The sequence below is a fragment of the Zerene cesonia genome, chromosome 16 (assembly GCF_012273895.1).
Source record: "Zerene cesonia ecotype Mississippi chromosome 16, Zerene_cesonia_1.1, whole genome shotgun sequence".
Taxonomy (NCBI): Eukaryota; Metazoa; Arthropoda; class Insecta; order Lepidoptera; family Pieridae; genus Zerene; species Zerene cesonia.
The window spans coordinates 3,842,681-3,866,323 of NC_052117.1; the positions used below are offsets into that span (position 1 = coordinate 3,842,681).

At 31.9% G+C, this 23,643-nt stretch overlaps 6 non-coding genes across 6 annotated transcripts; 4 read left to right on the top strand and 2 right to left on the bottom strand.

Annotated features, from left to right (window-relative positions):
• The first annotated feature begins 3,656 nt into the window (after nucleotides 1-3,656).
• On the top strand, nucleotides 3,657-3,728 carry Trnam-cau. The gene has a single exon. It is a non-coding gene; the product is annotated as a tRNA-Met (tRNA).
• An 84-nt stretch (nucleotides 3,729-3,812) lies between these two features.
• Nucleotides 3,813-3,884, top strand: Trnam-cau. The gene has a single exon. It is a non-coding gene; the product is annotated as a tRNA-Met (tRNA).
• A 78-nt stretch (nucleotides 3,885-3,962) lies between these two features.
• Nucleotides 3,963-4,034, top strand: Trnam-cau. The gene has a single exon. It is a non-coding gene; the product is annotated as a tRNA-Met (tRNA).
• A 5,013-nt stretch (nucleotides 4,035-9,047) lies between these two features.
• Nucleotides 9,048-9,119, bottom strand: Trnam-cau. The gene has a single exon. It is a non-coding gene; the product is annotated as a tRNA-Met (tRNA).
• Nucleotides 9,120-9,203: 84 nt separating this feature from the next.
• On the bottom strand, nucleotides 9,204-9,275 carry Trnam-cau. The gene has a single exon. It is a non-coding gene; the product is annotated as a tRNA-Met (tRNA).
• A 6,102-nt stretch (nucleotides 9,276-15,377) lies between these two features.
• Trnaa-cgc lies at nucleotides 15,378-15,449 on the top strand. Its single transcript has one exon. It is a non-coding gene; the product is annotated as a tRNA-Ala (tRNA).
• The last annotated feature ends 8,194 nt before the right edge of the window (nucleotides 15,450-23,643 follow it).

The following is a 23,643-nucleotide window of genomic DNA, read 5'->3' on the forward strand; positions in this document are numbered from 1 at the left end:
AGGAATGAGAACCCTAGGGTGTGGGTAATGGGTGAATAAGTTGATGACGAGTTTCTGACGTTATGCAATATAACAGTGCCACCGTAGAAGTAATTTTCTTCTTTTATAATAACATTATTTTCCTTGTACATAAGTCCATTTTTTATTGGCAGCAAGGATGTGTTTACGTTCTTATTTAATTGTAGTAGTGCTTGTTATATTTGTTGTTGTGTGCTACAATTTTTTCAAGAGATCTAAAACTCTAGATATATACTAGCAGAAGCATGTCATAAAATATATTAGGAATATTTTAGGCTGAAGGTATGTAGAGAAATTTCCAGAAAACAGATGTTGCTATGGAGATATACGAGATAGTTAATATACATTATGATGGACAGAAGTGTTGTAATCTTTTCATTAGGATATAAACATACATTTTCCCAAAACCAAGCGCTACCATAAACATGCCTTGCGTTATGGCGACAAAACAAACATATTATAGGTTGTAAGTTTTCATTTATTTTAGTGAGCATTCATTACACTTCGTATCACAGGATCAGTGGTTTCCCGTTTCCTTTTGTGGGCTCTTCTAATATGGGTGTTGTTTTGTGTGGACATATCTTGCGACCATTGTTAGAGTTCAGAGAATGTAACAGAATCCCCCTGGCTAAGGTCTAAACGTATTGTTTTATTTTAATTGACGTATGCGCAAATTATTGTGCGATTAATTTGATCGGATGATGACGGTATCAATCGAATTGTTATTTTTCTGTGAATTAAAGTACAATATAAGGACTTGTAGAATATTTCTTCATTTAATTACTTGTAAATATATCGAATAACAATCTGTTTTCTAGCTTTTCCAATGCCAAATGTCGCATTTTATATTCATTTACCTAACTACACTTATTGATTTGTTCATTTATTTAAAAAAATAAGTTTAACTTCATTCTAATAACGGGCATGATAGATAAAATCTGTGTCAAAGAATATCGAAATTGATATGAAAACCAATTATTCCGATAGAGAAACACGATATCGCTCGCAATTAATACGCATACTCGTATCAATTTTGGTGAAGTTAATGATTTATTTGCATAAAATATTCGTTTATTTTGCGTAAAACCCGAGCCTTTGTAATTATTAGTGAATATTGCTGTTATTTTACTCCTGTCACGCGAGGTTCGCCGGGAGGCAGAACTTAATGTTTACTGACGATGCTATACGGTAACCATCTTCGATAATTCCACTAATTTGCGTAATTTCACTCAATTTCCATTCGAAGTGCATGTTCCATTCGGGATCATTATGAATTTTTCAGAAATACGTTGGTCTAATTCTAAAGACCCGCAAGCACGATGTTTAAAAATTACGCGGTTAATGTGACTACCTGAATTATTTCTTAGAAGTTGCTTTTATAATGTGAATATTCAATTCCACGCATATTTTGATTTAGCATATTAAATTTATAACAATATTTGATATAATAATTTAAGTAGGTACTGACAAATAATAACCGCAATAAATTTTATTTTTTATTCCTCATTTCATCAGCATATTGATTGTTAAAATTCATTAAATCACCTATTTGTGTATGTTGTCATAACATATAAATAATTAGCATTTAACAGATTTAAAGTTTGGTCCAAATGATTACTTAGTACGACGTTTCGGTGTGATTTTTATTTATAAAACAGTAAACAATTATAATACATACGCATATATATTTACACATTGATAGCTTACGAATATTCCCTATAAGACAATTGCTTGTGCAACATTTTAATAGTGCATTTAAATTATATCTCTTACAACCCACAGACTTGCTCAAATTACTAACACAAGGTCTTCGCGTGTAAACAACAGAGATTGCATTTAATATGAATTAATGATATTTGTAAGTGTAAATTCGTGGTGACCATCGGAACGAACATCCATTATGCGATGTCGATTCTAGGATCGGCTCGTAAAGACACGCAGGGATATAGGCTAGTGTTGTTTAGAGTATTATTTATGTAGTGCGTTCTGCCACGTGCTTTTTAAGTAAGCTTTTAATAATACTTAGTAAAATTTGGATTGTAAATGTAATTAAATATATTTTACATGTAAAGAGACAGAATTTACTAAGTATTCGAATTAAATAAGTATACTAAAATACTTATGATTATTAATATTAAGGTGCAATTTCTAGAGTGCTAAGAAGGGAAACACAGAAGATATTTAAAATAAATGAAAATTTGATTCATTACCCCTTCCTTACACAATTAGACTCTTACTAGACGTATTTATTAAGTAAAAAATATTATGACATCACACTATTATTATAAATGTGAAAGTTTGTTTGTTTGGATATTTCTCCATCCATCAATCAATTTGGTACACGACAGGGTATGAGCCGACTTGGGTGATAGGATACTTTTTATCTCGATTAAATGCTCCTTTGGGATAAAACAGGAATATCGATATCCGGGCGGAGCCGGGACGAGCGCCTAGTTATTCAATAATTTAAGTATAATGCTAGTAATATATCATTCCACACCGAGATTCACAAATCGTGAACTACCAACCGATGCGCACCCAATGTACGATTTCAGACAATATTTTCTTTCGTAATTTATAGCCCAGCCTCTCAACTTAATTATCCTGTAGCTGCGCTTCGTTCATCAGATAGCGAGTACATTTGTTGCGTGCGAAACTAGAATTCCATTTTGCACGAAACATTTCGCATAAGCATCAAAAGCGAATGCTAACTCAAGCCGACTCGATAAATCATTCGTTTAGTACATTCTAACACCTCATTTTGCTGATCAGCTCGATGCCACTTAAGGTTAACCCATTAAGAACAGAGTTTTAAACGGTTAAAGGTCTGTCCGTTGTTTTGCCGTGGAAAATTATTGAAGTCTTGATATATGGGGAAGGGAATGATTTACCGATTGTAACAATGGTAATCGAGTATTGCTTATTAACTTATTGGAAATACTTATTCCATAATATAAATAATGCAGAGGAAACAGTTATTATAATACTTTGTCTAGGACGGAAACAATAAACAATAAATGTTTTTTAAACTAATGCCTTAATGAATAATTAAGGCATTTATAATAAGCGACGGGATGTCGCTAGCTGTCAATAATGAGAATTAATTCAAACACAAACATATGTATGCAGAGAAAATGTATTTCAAAAATCAATTATGGAAACAGTTTTTCCACAGTTCGAGCTCGCGAGTAGTTGTTCTAAAAGAAATAATATTGGTTATAATGAAAGCCGTGGTATTTAAGTAGTTCGAATAAAATCGCGTGAAGTGTTGCATTACTGCAATAATATGAATCAGATTAAAGGCAAAGTATATTGCCTATTGTTTATCGTTTCTTCCCTTAGTAATTATTGTTGGATATACTTTTAAAAAGAGGTATGGTGGAAAATAATTACTGTAACAATTAAATTATAAATTATACGATCCAAGCATTTAGTAACGATAGACGTACAGTTTAGGTTAAAATTAATGCGAAATCTTGAACAATTAGATTTTAACAAAGTCTTAAATAAAAACTTGTACAAGTAATAGAGGTCCTTGGATCTAAATCACGCTCTCAGTCATTATTTCTGTTTTTGTTAATATTGTCAGCCTAGCTGAAAGTATAACAAACTCCTTTTATTCAAATACACTGCACATAAGCAGAGTGGCGCAGTGGAAGCGTGCTGGGCCCATAACCCAGAGGTCCGTGGATCGAAACCACGCTCTGCTAAGTAATTATTATTTCTATTTTTGTTAATATTGTCTGCCTAGCCAGAATTATAACAAACTCCTTTTATTCAAATACACTGATATAAGCAGAGTGGCGCAGTGGAAGCGTGCTGGGCCCATAACCCAGAGGTCCGTGGATCGAAACCACGCTCTGCTAAGTCATTTATTTCTTTTATCATTTGGTCATCCCAGCTAAGAATATAACACAATCCTTATTTTCTAGCATACACACACAAGCAGAGTGGCGCAGTGGAAGCGTGCTGGGCCCATAACCCAGAGGTCCGTGGATCGAAACCACGCTCTGCTAGGATTCTATTTGTCTTATTTTAAAGATATGCTGAAGCGTATAAGAAAGTTAACTTCATCTATCTTTTTATCTGCTCTATACACATAATAATATTTTTACGTTATAAATAAATTGAATATTTTTTTGAAGTGAAACTTCTTTAGAATCGTTGTGATTTCAAAGCTGATGCAACGGAAAAACGACAGGTAAGAGACACAAATACAAGAATGTGTAGAATGAAGCCGGCAAAGAGTGAGACAGAAATATACGTATTTTATATTTTATATATATTCATCTCATTCTTTTGTCGATTTACTGAAGTTTCACTTCTATCGTGTGTGAATCGCACACACACCTTTTTTTTTATTAGTTTTTATTGAATTTGCCATGTATCCAAATATTGGGGTCAGTGTGGGAATTACAGCTTTACAATATAACTTTTACTTCTCCAGTTGTAACATAGATATAATTTCCCAATAAATATCTCACAATATACTATGAACCCTGAAGTCCAGAAATAGTTCTTGGTATACTCGTATCAGTTAGGACTAAAATAAAATTAACGAATTTCTATACGCTTTTATTAAGAAGTCTCAAGCGCTCCAGAGATTTATAGTATTTTAATATCCTGAAAATTCCTATTATAATAGGTAACAAAAGCGTTGAGTTACTGAATGGACGGATGCAACAAATACTATAGTAATTCCGAGGAGTTTTGAATGCAGTCCAACACTATTTCGGTCGTCGAACAGTGATCTTTAATTCTTGTTTCGTTTTGTTCTAAGATTGCTTCGGGATAGAATGGCGGTTGGCTATACGATGGGTAGATGAGGGTATTGATAAAATAGCTGTTGGACAAGCGATGAATAGCTGCAGATTTTCCAAATAGAAATGCATGCAATGCTTGTAATATGCACTTTGGGACGGAGTTTTAAGGTTTAGATTTGAATGCGATATAGGTGCTTATTTTTTACTTTTATATGAAAATCTCGATGTAGATTTGTTTAAATAGAAATGAATTTTATTAAAAATAAATATAGGTGTTGATAAATATTGAGAAACTGGCCGCATATACCGAAGAGGATAAATTAAATATAACCATAATCGATAAATGAAATATAACAAATATTTCCTATTATTTTCATTGTTAAAACTTTATTAACAAAACAATTCCTGATTTATCTTTTTTGTACACTAAAAGGTGTATTTATCAATAATATAATAAAATAGAATGATAGATAGATAAAGAGACTGCTTCAAACATAATATTTCAATTCGAATTTGAATCTTAAACATAACATAACGACATAACCAGCCCTAACTTTGTTCCACGTCAGCATAGTTCCGAGTAAATTGAAGTCTAAATGAACAGATGCGACGCATAATAATGAATGCATTGTCGGTCAAATATATTCAAGACTATTTTCGCTGAAACCTGTCCATGTCCATCACTAACTGGATTGTGTAGCGTGCAGCGGAAAATTGAAAATTTATCACATAACCCAAACTGTGTAGAAAAAATTTGTAAATCCAATATAGACGGTTATGGGTGTGTTAGTTCTTGACGCTGCACGAATGAATTTCGTTAAAATATGGGGCATATATCTAATGTTATGTTATATCAGATTCAATTTGTTTTCACACTAGAGTCTAGACAGGACTTAGAAGTGCTTTTGACCTGTCGTAAGGAAATTATTTACTGCGACTTCGGAAAGTAATTTAACAGGACTAAGTAAAAAAAAAATAATTCCCTATCTTGACTTATTTTATAGTAGTTATTTTTATTTATGTCCGTTTTGCAGCAATCGGGAAAGTCATATGTATATGAATATTAAGTATTAAAATTGTGTATTTTTTTAAACGACGATAAGTTAATTTCATCTAAGTCTTGATTCTTATGAGAAACAAGATAGCAATATTATGTGAACAACAGATACGTTAGTTAATATAATAATAGCATAGAACAAGCATATCTGCAGACAGCACTAGAAGAATCCGGTCATTCATGCCACTGCTAAAATTAGCTGTATTGAAAGCGTTACAGTCACAAACTCGAGTATTGTTCTTTTCACTTATTTCATCCATTCACATAGACTTTAACAAGTTATTTCTAACAGTCATATTCTTATGAATCTTATTTTATAATAAAATATATTAAAGCGTGTTTTGACACATATTTTAAAATACTTAAAAATAATTTTATACAGTTTTATAGAGTTGTGAAGTTTCTTATTAAAACGGTTACAAAGGTTGCAAGTTTTATAGAATTATTTACTTCAGTTGTTACATAATGACTTATCGTGCTTTTTCTGCTCTCAAATAGATAGATAGTTGTTAGGTAACAGTTTTCAGTACCAATCAACACATTGTTCTGTATGTTAAAATCTGCGCATTCCATTAGATTAGTTGCCGCTCGCCTTCCTCAAAAGGCCTAAAATATGGTACCATTAAAGACATATTCCGCTCCAGATATTGCAAACACTGAATCATCTCTACAGCTTTCCGATGCAACGCGCTATCATGAATGAACACATTTGCCAACGACAGCGGATCCAACGTTATTTGATTTATCTCGAGCACGGCTATTGAAAACTTCCATCACAATTTTATATAGATGCCGTAATCAAGTTGCTGCCAAATGTACTCCTTCGAGATATAAATAAGGTTAGTCATAGAATTGAAGTTTTATTGCCAACCCGTACCAGCCTTGTATTAGAACTGAATGTAATAATTGAAGATGAATATTGCTTATCGTGCCCTAAAAGATACAGTCTTGGATATTATTTTTCAAATTTACCAGTTCGATCGTTTTTAATCTCCAAAAAATAATACTTTTCTATTAAAACTTTGTTCGTTAGGTTACATTGAGCAATGGTAACATGAATCTGTAAACTTTGTTGTACGAACATCTTATAAATTTTCTGAAAACCGTACATTAGGAGTTATACACCAAACTAAATCTTGGAAGTCCCAAAACCAATACTTAATTACTTTAATCCGTTCATAGAAATGATCGGTAGATACAGACTAGACGTGAGACGATGCGATCTGCTATCGTTGGAAGAATTTTGTAATTTGTAAAATATTTGGAATAGTCTCGACTGCGGCCACCAACGATCCTGTGCCACACAGGCTGCGAGGACTGATTGCTAATTCATGTTATATACCATAAATATGTATGTGTTTATGTGGTATTTATTCAGTTATTTTCGAAAGGAGTGAGTTTAGGATTATTCAATAAGGATCGCTAGTTTTTTGGTTCCGTGTGGTAGCCGATTCGTTTTGGCGACATCTGTTAAACATATTTTATTATAAGATTTATTATTCAGTTACTTATGCATAATCACCATGCCAAGAATCATCAATACAGACCAAGGATACAATTTACCTTAGATACTTATTAAAACCCCAGATAGTACATAAAACGTTATAATTATAAGATGTGTGTTGAGCTTGAATTAAATAATTTTCTATTGAAGGAAAAAAACTTGGGTAAGTGAAAAGTCCCTCTTTATCAATAAATTCCATATCTGATTATAAATTTCTTAAAAAAGGACTAAATCGTTGTATTAATAATTCAACTATATTTAATCTAATCTACTTTGTCGAATTGTTACACGCCACATGATTTTTTCGGACCGTGTCTGGAATACAGATCAAACGAATTACGAAATTTCAAGTCTATAATTTCTGGGCAATCACTGCTTTCAAAAAGAGCGAAAATTTTCCATTCTATATATTTATAATTCTTTAAGCACAGCTTAAGCTTAAAATTACTAATCTATTATGATTTTCTTTATTCTCAGTACACTGTATTTACGTTATCTATACAATTATTTGTTCCTTAGTATTCGTATAGTATTAAAAGGATTTGCATTATACCATTTAAAGAAAGGTGCATTAAAGGATAATCCATAACTACATTTAACAAGCTTTCTCAATTCCTCAACCGTATGTCACGGGTGGTCTCGAAGTAGACATTTCAATAATGACGGTTCTCCGATACAAGCCCTGCTTCACAGACAACATGAAAAAAAAACTTGCAGAAGGCGGGTGAAATACAATAAAGCCGCATTTAAAATATGTCAAAACCTTCCATGAAATCGCTTACGTAATCCCATAGAACATCGCTATTGTAAACATTATTACCGGTCTAATAAAACTGCCGATATTGTGCTCCAGGTATGAAACTTGCGTAATTGTGAGAAGCCGACACAGAAAGTAATCAGTTAGTCCAAATATTGGGCCTTGTTATGAGAGTTGTCTCGAAATAATGGTTATATGGCGTTTTTGTGTATGGTAAAATCCATTAATTTACGTTTGAGCTTCTTTGAAGTTTTCCCGATAGAGATGTTGCATCTATAGTTGGTGTTATGAAATTTCTAATAATATCCTTCTTGGTTAAATAATACATACAATTATATAATTTTTCTTATTTAATACGCACTTTTCTATATGTTGAAATATAACAAAATATTTATTAAAATACTTAAAACTAGCCTTCATTTCAAAACTGTTTATTATATTTTATGTAAAATCCTTTGGAATAAGAGCCTACTTTAATTACAAATGTTTTCAATTAATTAATATAGAAATACAAATTTTGGCTTCACTGATCGATTTCTCCGGAAGATTATTACGGACTGTATCTTTACGGAAAAGTAGGTAATCAACCTTTTGTGTCTCGCCAGATCCAGACTTTTTTAGCTATTCCCCAGCATGAATCGCACCAAGGTTCCCTAGGCAATAAATTTTAGTATTGTAATCACTAAGTTTTTATAAAATTATATGATTAATTATAGCATTTCATAGTCACATTAAGTGGGTTATGAAATAATATGTAATCGACTGCTTTCTTGTAACTGTCATTTTCTATTTACTACAGGAAGTTATTTCATTGTCAGAGAACTAAAGGCTCATTCCAATCCGTTCAAGGAGAGAACAATGCTCAGATAAATTAAATTGTGTTTTTTGCACTTTAGCAGACAAAAAAAATAATTACATTTGTTCATAGATACTAGAAAAATTGCCGCCTAGCAGAGCGTGGTTTCGATCCACGGACCTCTGGGTTATGGGCCCAGCACGCTTCCACTGCGCCACTCTGCTTATGTCAGTGTATTTGAATAGAAGGAGTTTGTTATACTTCTAGCTACATTGACATTATTAACAAAAATATAAATAATAATGACTTAGCAGAGCGTGGTTTCGATCCACGGACCTCTGGGTTATGGGCCCAGCACGCTTCCACTGCGCCACTCTGCTTATGTCTGTATCCCTTAAAATAAGGACTCCTGCATATTAGCTGGAGTAGAAAATAACTTAGAAAAGCACGGATTCGCACCACGAATCTTTGGGTTATGCATGCAGCACGCTTTCGCTGCGCCTTTCTGTACTGCAGTTCTATAATTCCAAAATGCTTTATATTACTTATTAACTTCGCTTTAGCTATCAATCTTTCAATATAGAATAACAAAGTATTGAAACCCAACAAGAAAATATGAAGTCGCATTACCCCGTTTCTGAACTTAAACATTTTATGGCAATCACATTTAAGTTCTATCAATCATCAAAACATTCAGCTTGAAGCAGGCGATACGTTATTGATAATTTACGTTTATAAACGTCGGTCTTGTTAACTCGAACTGAAATTGCGAGCCATGATAAATAATTACAGCCTTTTGTCTGTAGAGTTTGTTCAGCGCATGCTGTGTGAACGATTTGCGAGACCAATTTCCGTCCTTGTAAGACCCGAACATCGGTTCTTATTAAGCCATCAAATTGATGACCCCGCGTACACAGTTTTTGCTCTGATGAATATTTAAAACAGAATTTTATTGATGCTCTTTCGATGCACGGGATTACTATTTTTGCCCAACAAAGAATATATGCGGGTTTCATTTTCAATCAAATTTCTAATTCTCTATCAAGCTTGTTAAAGTGTGTTCTGTTTTATAACATCGATGTCAAATCTGTGTGAACTTGAAAGAACTTCATGGTATATCAAACGAAAATAGATCAAAAGAATTTTGTGCTCACCGTTTTGTAATCGTTCTAATAAGGCTCTGGATGGGATATTCGATACCGGATAAACGAAATGTGCGTTAATTAAAAGTAATTTGTAAGACAAAGAAACGCGTTCTTGTATTTGTAGTACTTATTAGTGTATCGGTGTTTACTGACGGTGAGAAAATTTTGAACATACAATGCTGCGCGGTTTGAATTTAAAACAGGGAATAATAAACGACGTCTATGGGAATTGGAGATTAATTGATTGCTCATATAGCTCGTTGTATAATATTGATAGTGCATATTCTTTACTAGATTAGTAAAAAACTAAAATACAATACCATAATCTTTAACAAAACTTTACATAAGTGCTTGCTCCTAACATTGTATTTCGATCGTAGCCAGCTATTCAATAAACATTCCTAATGTTCTCATATCGGACTAGAAAATGCAAAACCCACCATTCCCTCGATCGAAAGCGAGTTTTTCTACGGATTAAAGTGCGGTGACCGGGGCTATAAATCTGCGGATTAAACTAACCTATCGAGATTGCAATCTGGTCGCGGGCTATCGATAATTGTACCGATATTGATGTTCTGGATGCGAAGAAAAATGTGCCACTAGCTCCTAGCGAAATTGAATTTGGTTTAAATGGTTTTATACTCATTGTATTGTACATAATCATTTAATAGACATACAAGTGTATACTAAATGTGTGAATGTAGATCGTAATTTTATATGATATAAGTGAACTTTGAATGCCCGTGAGGAAAAAAATTAAAAGGTTTTACTTCACAAAGAATGCAATTAAAAACTCATGTTAATAACCAGTACGGTTTATTACCGATTTTCCTTAGTGCCTTTTTTTGCCCAATATACAATTATCATCAATATACAAACACAATAATCTAAATAAATCACCTGTAAACGTTAAAATCGGGCAATAAGAAATACATTTGTAATGGTCGTTTAATAGCATGTTTGCATGCAAAATTTGCCCTATTAATTTTTTTAATTGAAAGTGACACTGATTTAAAATAAAATTGAAAAAATATAAAAGAAAACTATGAAAAAGCTGAAGAATAAATTTATAAATAATTAATTATTAAATATTATACTTACAATTTTGAAGTATTTCTTAAAGAAAAATTTATTAATTAGCTTAAATTACATTACATTAAGTGACTTGTATGCCATCTATTTGTCAAAGGAACGGAATTTTTTAAATTATATGTAATTCATTTTCATTTTCCAAACAATGAACTGGGTTGGTACGATTGAATAAAAATTATACCATGAAATGTCTAAAATTCAACCAAATTTTAGCATAATTTGTGAATACAGTCTATGAAAATATGTATAATTTAATGGCAACAAATAAAAACGCAAATAGTTACAGTTCTCAATCTAATTTTGAAAGGAACAGTATAATATAAAATAGCAGCAGTCGTTTAGTTTTATTTATATTGTTACGGTTTAAACACAAGCCAAGGGTATTGATTACAAAGCCAACATATTATTTGTCCGTAATAAAATCTACTAGAAAGGCATAAAATAATCGTCAATCAAAATTTATTGTGGTTAAACATTACCTTCATAATATTTTGTTCTATCGCAAAAACTTTATTGACTTCTGCAAGCGAATGCAGGCAAAATAAAGGATAACTATAAAATACTTCTCAAACTGTTTGAAAGCTTCGCAAATTCAATTGCCATATTGAAATAAATTGCTTGTAATCTTATACCCAAACAGCCGGAAAACAACCGAATAAGCAATATCAAGTTACTCCACAGAATGCTCTCAGCTTTGCTCTTTTTTCGTAAAGCATGTCATACGATTTCTTTAGAAACGTGAACATGTTGTAGACTATGGATAATATCTCTAAATCTTACTTATTTATAATATTTGTATAGGCTTGTTTTTTTTGTTTTGTTCGTCGATCGCGGGATCCTACTCGAGCGCAATTTATAAAACATATCAGAACTTGTTTACACTCATAAATCATTATTTTTTACGAAATGCGTATTGAAACCTATAAAATCTAATAGCTTAATTAAAATTACTATATAAAAAGTTTTCGATTTCTATAAAGAAGTCGATTACCGCCATTAGTTTCACTAATTACGAGATTTTAGAGTTACGATTAAATTTTATTGCCATTGGAATATTTTCTATTGAAACACGGATCGTAAAGGAATTATTACGTACCCACAATTTAACGTAATAAAAAGTCACTGGGCATAATGAAAGTTTTCCGTGGATTTTACTGAAAAATTAACTTCGAGCAATTAAGTTATAAAGTCTAGCAATATAAACAATGATTAAGTTTCTAATGGATTTATAAGGTCTAAGGCAAATTGTTTCTTATGGCACAAATAAAACTAAATTAGATGAGATCTACCTAGTAGGTAGTTTTATTGTAGGCGGTTCAATTGATGTATTTTTGGTACTTTTTTAGCGTACATAATTTTTTTTATAATATTATGTTCAATTAAGAAACTGGACTATTTTGCGTCAAAAGAGTGTAAAACATTTGTAGTGTGTAAGTGAGTGTAAAACATGACACTACATGGCTGCGGACTGCTTCAAGAAACCATATTTTTTTACAGCTAAAAATTATGATATGTATTAAAAATTTTTTTCTGCCTAAAAATAATTAATTTGCTTATCTTAATTATCCATGGTAAAAAAAATATATATTGTTTTTTCGTGCCATTTATTCACAAAACTTGTTCATGTTTGATAAACTTTTATTTTCCATCTCTATCTTATTACCCTAAGGCTCTGTTTATTTGATAAATAACTTCCTGTAATCACATTTCAGCTATGTCTACAGCGTCTTTATAAAAATGCTCAATTTTTAGTATCGCACTTTCGCTTTTGTAATTATAAAATATAACACAATAATTTGATACAGGAATACATAGGGTATGTTGCTTATATAAATAACAGATAAGAAGCTAAGGGCATAGCGAGATCTAGATTTTAATCTCTTCTGGGGTTAGAACCCAAGACCTCTGGGTTGCCATCATGTTAATTACCGACAAAGGTTTTATAAAACGGTTCAAAACGTAAGTACTGAAGCGAAACCGTATCAATGGCATTAATAAAGAAATACGTCAGATACAATGTGAAATGTGATCAAAATCTATGAATGACGCTTATTAACGAGCACCGCAAAGTCAATTTAAAATATTTAAATAAAAAACTGCAAATCTTTGAATAAAGTGAACCTTGGGCGTTCCGACAATGAGCATGTCACTGACTGCCCTTTGAGCTGTCAGCCCCTTGAAGGAACCAGGGCAATTATATTGAAAACTCTCGCTGTGCTATCTTTTAGTAAAAATAATAAGTCTTCAGTTCAGTGACGTAAGGATCTTATTAGCACTTCGGCGTCACGTCAAGTAGGATTGGACTTTATCGAACTTTTTTTCATCCGGAAATGTACACTCATTTCAACTTCTTCATTTTATTGAGATTTATAGAAAATGTTTCACTTTTGATGAATAATATATAGAATACAACTCTCCACCGCGATGTTTCCCCGTCGTAAGAAGTAGGCGTCGTTTACGTTATGAGGACCTTCAAGAAAAGAGCTTACTCCTTTCTTAAAGGCCGGCAACACACACACTTGGTATTGTGGCTGCAACTGGGCGACGTGGAGCACTTAACATCAGGTGACCCATCTGCTCGCTTACATGCTATATCACATAAAAAATAAAAAAGGCTATGTATGCTCTATCCACAATCGCTCCGTTGCAAAGAAAAACAATGACAATGAAACTTACGCATTTATAAAATTAGTTAGGATTCATAATATATAAAAAACTAGTCCGACAGAGTTTACAATACTGTATTTTAGACCATGATTGTAAGATTAAGTACATATCTGTTATAATATGCGGAATTAATGTTTGACTGCGATTTTTTAACGCACGAGTGATAAAATATCTGGATACATTTAATTAAAGAAATATGGCTAACAATTATAAAGTAACTATGATAACGTCATGTTGACGTGAGCGAATTGCGCTGGAGGCGATGTTTTTAATAGCGAAATATTTTCGTTGTTTTATAGAGGTTATATACCTGTTAACTAATCAAGGATAAAAGGAATGAATTCAATAATTATACTAAATCCAACCTTGTATACAGATAAAAAATTTATGACCACACAGTGAAACCGCTCAAAAGTACCATACTTTTATATAGTTCTACTTAAGGAGATTACGGTACAACTGAATCACTCTAAGTGTAAGAACTATGAGTCAGTGAAACCTTCTAAGGCGTAATGCTTTTTGTTTGTGATTGGTCGCTCCAGAGTGGGAGGTAGGCTCGTAGCCGTAAACCCATTAAGTTATCAAATTACATGACGCCCAAACCACGGATCGTGTGACTAATTGGCATTAAGGTGCTGTTGTGTTTTAATTAAATTATACTCATAATTCCCTTACACTGCTGCGGTACGTTTCTACCACGTTACAAATTTCGGACAATGGAGCAATTTCTGAGGCGAATGGGAAATGGTGTACGTTAATTAACGGTGTTACACAAGAGATAGCGTTTACTACATCGTGATTGCGTCTTCGTTTATACAGTGCCGTCTAATAGTTTTTTGTAGGGTTATAGTAATCAATGTATCGTATTATTAATATCTTCTTTTTAGTATCAAACAGAACTGATGGTATTTTAACTGTACAGAATAATTGGCAAAACGATTATGAATGATTTTTTATTTACGTTGAAAGGTGGCGATCATAACATGACACAATCCATCGGTAATCGTTCAGTCACTGTAGGTAGGTACTTATAGCTATAGCCTTTCTTTCATACGACACAGCGTCATAACTTTTTCTCTTAAATTTATCAAGTAAACGGTTGTTTATCAAATGCAAAGTTATTTTATTTTTGCGGCAATTAAATTTTGAATCAATTAATAGTTGGAAATAATATCAATCTATCAATATCTGCTTTATTCAAATTACTCTACAAATTGTAAAGATAAATATGTTTCCATATTTAGGTCCTTAACTGTGTTGTTAATATACACTAAGCTTTTTTTCAATTTGTTCCTACTTAAGTTCAAATAGGGCTGTCATAATATGCAATATACGTAGACTATATCGTCGCAGAAATGTTAATTGGCTCTTAACTGGTCGCCGAACTCCTTGGTCATTGGTAAGACAAGGAAAGCAATACATAATGATGACGTCACGACACTAGTGGTCAATAAAGTTTATTATATACTGCATTGAATGCAACCGTTGAATGGGTTATAATATTCACTTTCATTTGACTTCATGTTAATAATTTTGTTCATGCCAATTGTAGTGAATAATTTCGCAACGTTTTATAGCGGGGGTGTAACTCAGTGGTAGAGTGTCTGCTTCGCATGCTGAAAGTCCTGGGTTCAAATCCCAGCTCCTCCAAGTACATAAATATGTATTTATTTTTAGGTGTGTGAAATGACGCATGTGTTTATTTTGATTATCCTAGTGAGTGACGTAACTAATCTTTGTAGGAATTTATTTTAAAAACACACATTTACTTTTTATTATAAAGGATAAAGCTGTCCTATTTTCTGAAATAAAAATAAAATATTTAAACACAAGAACAATTCGCAAAGAATGTGGCTTTCTGTAACGACAAAATTCACTTTCAAATAACACTAAAACTGCGGCGCGTTGCATTAATAACAAAACTTTACTGTTCCTCATAAAGGGATAGTTGCTAACATGCGAATAGCCGAGGGAAATAAGGAATCCTTCGGCCGTTAAATTTACGACTTGTTGAAGAAAGCCTTGTCTCCTTCCAGATCTTTTTATAATTTATTTTGTATACGGATGCACGTTCCTGTTTCTCCTAGGATAATATATGTTCTGTATTACTTGACGACGAGGATCCGGGCAAAATTCTATGGCTGTGTTATTGATTAGTGGCCGCTTTCGCTCTTTGTACTATACCGACGATCGGCAAAAGGAGAATTTTTATATAAGTTTTACGATCTCACATTATAGTATTACAAGCTTTTGCCCGCGGCTTCGCACGCGTTAAATTCGGAATAGTTTAGTAGATGCTATTATACGTTGCGTAGTTTTAAAGATTTAAGCATACATAGGGACATAGAAACAGAGAAAGTGATTTTTTTATACTGATGTGATAAAGCAACATTTTTCTACGTTGTATATATATCTACATGTATAGTAACCTAAGCAAATTTGAAGTAAAACTGTATTATTAGGTGCTTTGAATCGACTGACCTGGAGCTTTCACATAAAGTGCATATGTACCTACATCTGTAATACTATTATTTATCGTCAGCATTCTATTACGATAATTAATTTTTATCTCATTATTGGTCGTCTTTGTTAATTTTATGTTATTTTAATTTTTGGTTTAAACGTTGCCCATGTCTGATACGGTACGTTTATCTATGTTGACAATGACGTTGAAGTCGAAGATCTACTTGCAAATGTGTTATCGAAATTAATGAGTTTTAATACGAATATAACCATTATATTCCCAGCTAAAGAATTCCAATGAGTTGATCTGTGAACCACTTTTTAACCAAACTACATTGATTAGGTGTGATTAATCAAATTTACATAAAATACATGATTTTACAAAATATTCTTCCCTTATGTTGTATTTTTGGCAAGATAGAAATCAACGCTGATTAGCATTTAATCAAATGTTGTGAGAAGAAAGGGTCATTGAACCTTTTATATACTTACAAGGTAAATACTTTTATTATGTTTCAATAGCTCTTCAAATCATTCAGTTTAAAATTCAAGTGTAAACAAAAGCAATGTAAATAAATTGCATACGAATAAGACACATGAAATCGCATAAAAGGACAGATGTGTTTTTCCAATGCCATCAATCTCATAACACAGGCATTACACCGTCAGCCATAATCATGCGGTCACGTCCAATCTTTTCGGTTGGGGACCATGCTCACGGTGTGTAAAATTTATGGAAATTGCATCCGCATTATGTCCGACACAAGGGCGAATTTTCTAGAAACTGTAGGATCGGTTTTGGTTGTCTGACATTTGGTACGGATGGAGCTGGGCGCTTCGTTCATATTTACAATAATATATTTGCTATGAAATTTTCCACTATTCCTTATGACACGGGTGTCAGGCGATATTATTCTATAAATCATTTTCGTTTGGATTCGAGGGGAAAAAATGGTATTTTAAACAAAGAAAACTGTATTGAATTATGTATAAGTTACACGTTGGTACATGTGTAATTATTGTAATAACTCGCGACGGCTGTACGGATTCTATATAAAACAGGTCATAACTTTTGAGTATGAATAGGAATTTAATATTGGACTCTGCATATCCAAGTCGTCTAAGTATGCTCCACAGCTCAGCGTATAAAATTTTTCGTCTTCCTCCTAATGAAGTGAGTGTAACTTTGAGTGGGTATTTTATAGTGACTTTACCATCGTAAAAATTAAAAAAGGTACGTATTATATTACAATAGTAGTATTCACAGCAATTATTTTTTTCTTACCCCCTTTTTTCTTAAAAGCGTGCAGCGCATTCGCTTTCCACCAGGCGAACTATCAGCTCACTTGTTTATTGCATAAAAAAGTATCTTATTAATACAAATGTTGATTCTAAACGACCACATAATGAAAAATATAAAAACATGTTGTATTATTCTCTACAACATCGAGCTTAAAAAAATAAACGCTCATAATGCATTATATTGTCATACTTTCTAAAGCACATTTTAAATGAGGTTTCCATAATGTGCTCCTGAAAAGTTCACACATTAATTATGCACTCGCTAAGAAGGCGAACAACTCGAGTCAAAATAAAAACCTCTAAAACCGTTCTTGTTATACTTATAATAGGATAATAAACACAAAGATCCTTGAGGTAAAAACTTCTAGTAATAAAAAGAAACTCCATTAAACAAAGCCGAAGATACTTAGAATACCGTCCGATGGTTACTGTGCTGTGCTCTTTTTATTATCTTTATTTAGTGCAACGCGAAAATAGAATATTTAAAACATAAATACAGACGACCTATTATACTAGCTTCACCCAAGAATGAAATTTATATTTAACCTCCATATTTCGTTGTCTTATTTTCTTTGAAGAAACTGATATTATTTCCCAAATAAATTTATGTAGCCTATAGCTACTCTAGAGTAAATTGAAATCTTATATATTTTAAATTAAGACCAAACCCAGTTTAGCGTAATATTAGGTTTAGGTTTTAAAGGCAGACGGGATCACATTGCTGCTGATTATAAAACATTCCTAATCATTACGTGTAAAGCTGGAATTATAAAATGAAAGCTTTAATAGATTTTCTATCTGAATATTTCAAGACCAATTATGTACGATAAAACGATAAAATCATAATGGATCAGTTTCAAGTTGTTGATCTTAGTATTATTAAATACCAAAAAATTAATTTAAATACAACGAAATCCTATATTTATAGCGTATTAAAATAGTATCCTTCTGTTGTCTATTTAAAAATAGCTTAATAAGGATCTTTAGGAAGTTAAACTTCGATGAAAAATATACGAATACAATAAAAAAACATGATTTAATCAACTAAATTGTCTCCACTCTGATAAAGCTTACCAGTGAGTAAATTTATTTAATCCTGGCGATCCCAATCAGGATTAAAAAACTTATTAAATTATTGTATTGTTCCTCCATAAGTGTACAAAGTTTGCATTAAATGTGTCTGTTTAGAGAGGGTCAAAATTATGGCAATAATACGCCAATAAAAGCGTATTAAAAATGAAGTGTAGGAATTTTAAATTACATAGAAAATAAATGTCTGAAAGTTCATGGTGCTCTATTATATTTATGTACATTACATTCTTGGTTATGTGCATCTATGAACAAATCAAGAACCTTCGACTACGTAATCCAAAGCACATTTGAGCGTCATAGTTTCCCAACGATTCTAACTTAACATTTCACAAGACGTGTTGTATACAATACGTAACGTTTCGCGTCGGTCAAACTTCTCGCAAGAAACTAAGGAAGTTCTAATCAAAGTTAAGTCTTGAGCTCATCGTCTCCTTTGAGGCCACAAACTCTTTTATATCCACAAAGAATACCTCAGAGTAACTTTCGAACTATGAAACACGTTTTTCTTAGAGTTAATTTTCACGGTGGTGAGTTCTAACCGTTGCGTTGCTTTGTACTATAGATTAAACATCTTTATTATGACTTCCAGTCGAAACTTTCTTTGTAATTTATTCGCTTTAACTACTGTAAACTAAAGGCATTCTCAATTCTGCTAAGTGATTGTTTAAGTTTGCGAAAAACGGTATTCGCCTTTGTTCCCCTAAATTGACACTGCTTTTTTAAGTATCATTGCGAAATGAAATGTTTTGTGTTTCTGATCTCTACAGAAACGCTCCTAAAATAATTTGAAGGTGTACAAAAAACTACTGCAAATTTGCAGAATCGTACACTACGCTCATAAAACGAACAACCCCGGGACAAAATGAAAAACCGAACATCTTTTTGTTCTAACTATGAATACGAAAGCTGCAAAACTCGTTCCGTTAAAATAATAAAAAAGTAATAAAAAGGTTAAACAAGGAAAGATTGTTAGTGTTTCATCTTTGCAACAAAACATTTACTTGAATAGACGCTTATAATAGATAGTAATAGAAGTAACATTTGTACTGTTAGTTCTCTCTTTTCTCAGAGAGAAAATACTTTCTTGATGAGATGATAACCTTATTTAACATTATGAAAAGTCAAATTATAAGGCTTCTATAGTGTAGTTGTATGCGTCTAGTGTAGTGTACATAAAATATTTCTAGACAAAAATATTACCAATCAATAAATAATTTATACATATAATAGATAATTTAAGATTTAAATGAACAAATAAATCAAAACTGGCAGAGCAAGTGGTTATGTTCCCTCCGAAGCTATTACTTATTAATGAAACATATTGTTTAACACTTTTATTTATTATTTCCATTTAATATGGAGTTAACTGCTAAATAATAAAGGTCATCATTTCGGCTACGTTTTGTTAATAGATATTAAATACACAAAGGCAGCTAAATAGTAGGTGTTCTGTAAAGTAATTATAAAAATAGGAATCCAAATGTATCAAATATAAAAGAAGTGATCCTTTAAAAACACAATTATTGTTTTCGTTTGGAAGAATTGTTTATATAACCTAGTTCCTCCTTGGTATGGTTTCCAAGATCGATTTCATGCCTGCCACTCTTATCTACCAAATCGGATTTTAAATAACATCATTGAATTCAGAAATATATATATTTGTCCATATTATAATATTCTGCAAGTCTAATATAATTAAATATTGGTTAAAAAGTCATCGAATGCGTTTTTAGATTCAAACGTAACATACAAAATGTGCTTATTGTTTTATTATATAACAACTCAGCGAAACAGTGAAATAATTATGTAAAACGCCTTTAAGTCTTAATAAATACCAGCAAAGAATAATGGTAATTTGTTGCTTCACCGATAATTATTATTATTTACTTATTCATGCCATTTAGTCTTCATTATAACCAGATGGCACAAAACCATTTTTCGTAGGCAAGGGTGATACCAATGGCAGCCGTTCCATGACTGGAGTAATTTAGACTAGACTTTAGTTTCAAGCTTACAAATTTTCTTCATCAAATAATGTTTCTGCAGTAATATTGTGTTTTAGGGATATTAATAAATATATAGTTTTGTCAGACAGCTTCGCAACTGAAGAAATAATAGCACGCGTAGTGAAAGCACCAAACGTCGCCATAAATCGTCCTGTAATCGAAGCACAAAACATACCTACCTACATTTATGTGATACCGATCTTTTATGTAGGAGTAACAGTACCATGCTAGATTCTCGATTTAAACAACTTATACATTACTAGCTATGCCCCGCGGTTTCACCCGCGTAAGTCCATATCCCGTAGGAATATCGATATAAAAAGTTGCCTATATTTATTATTCCAGCTGTCCGGCTATCTATGTACCCAAATTCATAGCAATCGGTTCAGTGGTTTTCTGCGTGAAAGAGCAAAAAGCACACACACATCCTTACTAACTTTCGCATTTATAATATTAGTAGGATAGTAGGATAGGACTATAAACCCAATCTTCCTATTTTTTGTTGAATGACATTTCTTATTATTTATTCGTATCGTCGTCGTTCGTCATATTATAATAGATATTAGATAAATCAATAAAAAAAAAAACAATCGAACTTCGTCTTTTATAAAAAAGTATTAAAACTAATTTTGGAAATTGAAATGATGATTATGAATGTGAACATGTTTATAAAAAACATGTATAAAAGTAATAAGAATCTGTGATTGTATTTGCAAATATATATATATATATATATATATATATATATATATATATATATATATATATATACATATCTACATTGCAACCGTCTGTAGTCTGCACTCTTCAGAACTCGTGAAATAAAACGCTGAGTCTGAAGGAATAAACGAAAGAATGCATTATTATGATGACAATTCTGAACAGAAATCCAAAGAGTGGCTCTTCTTCGTATTTTATCTAATAACTTTTCAGATAATTCGATTGATACTTAATTAATACAAGGAATATATTAATTATTTAAATGTATAGCTATTTATCCAAAATTTGTAAAATATATACATAACAACAATGCATATGATATTATTTTATTCAAAATAAAGCATTTGATGTGTACCATATTAACTCCTGTGACAAAAGGATTATTATCACATGGGAGTATATTTCACATTCCTGATCAAACAATATAAAAAAATATTTTTAGAACAAAACTTGCTTCGGACGTGTTATCATTTTTTATAAATCTATATGTACGATCCAGACATGGATAGATTTCAATAAAAATTGAACAAAAACTCACAAAGAAACACAGCAATCTTCATATCTTATACAATCAATGAAGATGCCGAGGAGTCTGGTTTTGTATTCCCCAGTGTATGCATTAAAGAATAAAAGATGTTTTAAACAAAATATGCAGAATGTTTCAATTTTAAAAATATAAACAGAATTATAATTAGTAATTAAAATTATAGTAGCAGTAATTTAATCATTAATCCCAAATATTAAAATATATTTTTTTTACATTTTGCGATAAGTATAAGTAAAATAAATACCTAGCCATGTACTTTGTACTGTATATGTAATGGTCAAAATATCACGCGTTAATTGCTGTACCGACATCACTATATTATTTTTTGTTGTTTGTTACTTTAAGGGAAATTTAACTGTTTCTTAATCTTCATACGACTGACAATTCGCCCCAAGTCAGAACGTCTGTCGGGCCAGCTGGTTTATTATAAACTAGCTTTTGCCCGCGGATTCGCAAGCGTCAAATTCGGAGTAGTTAAAGAGATGTTATTATACCTATAAACCTTCCTCTTGTAACAGTCTATCTATAAAAAAAACATCATAATCCGTTGGGTAGTTTTAAAGATTTAAGCAAGCATAGGGATACAGGGACAGAGAGAGCGACTTTGTTTTATACTATATAGTAATGTCGCCTTACATGTAACATAATAATATGTTGAATATTTTACAGTCTGTCCCTCACCACGCTCGGTGTGAAGGGTTTGATGTGTCAGGTTCTCAAATCAATTTTTTGCGATATAATTAACATAAATTTAAAGATTGTCCTAATCAATCAACAACAAGCACCTCTCAATTTAGCTGTAATCTCACGCACATGTATTTTAAGAGATGCAACTGTTTTTTTATTCCGTTGATGATATAAGAGTTTATATAGATTTATGGAACTTATATTCTATGCAGTTATATGTTTCCAAAAGAGGATAGCATAACATAACTTTTGTTTCATATTGGTAATGTTTGAACAATTTAACAACCGTACATCCGCTAGTTTATTTTTAGATTTTATGATTTCATTATCTATAAGACAGTAAATTGTCTATCAAAATAAAAGTTACAAGAACAGTTTCATTACAGTAATAATAACATAGATTGAATTTATTAAAGCACTAAAGCACAAACAAGTTTGAAGGTAGTATGCTCTTGGAATGATACCAAGTTCTACTAATTTAGTTAATGAATCGAAATTTATGAGGCAAGTCAAGCTGCACTTTCAATGTGAGGCGCTGTTATAAAACTTCTTTGATAATGTTTAACTTATAAGATTATTTTGTAATAACGATTAGTTGGTTAAGTAGGTTCAGAGTGTATCAATTAATAGTCTGCTTATTTTTATTTTACAGTTTCATAAATGCCATTATGTTAATCTTAAACAACTTGTTATTCCGCAAATAAATACAATCAATAATGTTATCGTACAAGAGCCAGATTTAAAAACATGGCTGTCATATTTGACATAATGTTTCACGTTGCTCTTGCGCACTTATATTCTCTTATGAAAAAAAAAATTACAATTATACGTATGAAATATACATGTAAGGGATAGTAGATTAATCTATTTAGTAAACAATACTGCTATGAGTCTATCTCACTATGTGTCTGCTTTGTATTAAATTCCAGTGCATTCTCGTAACTGATACTCGTCTAACAGAGACAAACAACGAAGACAAAGCACAATCAGATTGTGCAAAGAAAAGTAATTTCGTCTAGAAACAAGG